The 1400-nt window shown below is 40.1% G+C and overlaps 1 pseudogene; it reads right to left on the reverse strand.

The window, feature by feature from the left end:
* LOC142434507 (translocon-associated protein subunit gamma pseudogene) lies at positions 1-560 on the reverse strand (annotated as a pseudogene).
* Between the last annotated feature and the right edge of the window lie 840 nt (positions 561-1400).

The raw sequence follows: 1400 nt of genomic DNA on the forward strand, positions 1-1400 counted from the left end.
CTACTTGGAGCCAGTGGACAGCAGGGCAATGAGTCCTGATGGAGCACTGATGGAAAAAAATGTAGTTCACAGTGGAGTTGAAGTTCTTCAGGATGAAGAAGGAGGCAATGATGACCAGGAACAGGAACAGCGTGTTGTTATAAAAGACAGAAAATGTTGTCGCTTCATAATCAGCAACATAATTCTTCTTCCACAGGATTCTTTCATCTTTCTCCCTTCTGACACATCTTCCTGTTGTCCACCTCAGACAGTTTCTGAATCACTTCTTTGGAAAAGGCGTCCTCCCTCTTTTGTGCCACTTTGTGATTGAGAACAAATTTTACATTCTTGTACACAAAGACTACCAGATAAGTGCTTACTAGGGTCCTCACACTGTATAGAACAACAGACTGAATAAGATCCATATGCCATAGCCACCAATTCAACCAGATTGTGATGGCTGACACGGTAAAGGTGTTCCTAAAGAAAAGTGTGGAGGACTTAGCCGAAAGGTTTGGGCTGAAATTTTGCAAGAGAAGATCTTCCTTGCACTGCTGCTTAGAGGCGCCCTTGGGAGCCATGGCATAGCAGGAGCTGAGAACCCCTGCTTGCTGTATTAAGATATGTATTATTCTACCAGATTTTTGTCTGACACTGTCAGTGAATATTATTTTTAAGTTTTGCCTGACCACCAACACCAATTGTTTTACAAATAGCATCCAGTCATGCAAAATATATTGTATGCAAGTGAATAATCTATGCAGTGTGATATGTAGCTAGCCTCCAAGTTTTCAACCTCACTTTCTCAATAGTCTTTTAAAAGTAGTACCATGGACTAATCAATGACACTATAAACAGACACTATAAACAGAAAGGCCTTATGCTCCAGGGAGATGCTTAATAATATTCTCTACAAAATGTAACAAGGAGGTTTCTAAGGTGAGACAGAGGCAGATAAAAAACAGATTCAGAAATGAATTAGAGGCTTGCACTTAATCCTAGGTCCAATCTAAGAATAATGAGTTCTTACACATGGCCCAGCTCAAAACTCACCCTCACGATGGAACCACAGAAGATATAGGTGCTGTAGCAAAGTGTGGCAAAGAAATTAGACGGTGCCCAGCTATCAGGTAGATTAGTGCATGGGGTCTTAAATGTTTGTTTCCAAACAAGCAGCCATCTAACTGAGATGTCAATTGAGCCCACATGGAAGAAGCACATCAACATCTGTGATCCACAGATTTTAAATTATATAATCCAAATCCAAAGGAGTAAATAGTATCAGAGCTTAAATTGTGAGATTCTGGTATGCAGAAAGCTATGGATGACAGTAGAAGCCCAGATAACATTTTCAGCATCTACACAGGTGATTTCCCTCTAATCAAAATTGAGTGATGAGAATAACCTGGTTATCATACAGA

The sequence above is a fragment of the Tenrec ecaudatus genome, chromosome X (genome assembly GCF_050624435.1).
Source record: "Tenrec ecaudatus isolate mTenEca1 chromosome X, mTenEca1.hap1, whole genome shotgun sequence".
In the NCBI taxonomy this organism is placed as follows: domain Eukaryota; kingdom Metazoa; phylum Chordata; class Mammalia; order Afrosoricida; family Tenrecidae; genus Tenrec; species Tenrec ecaudatus.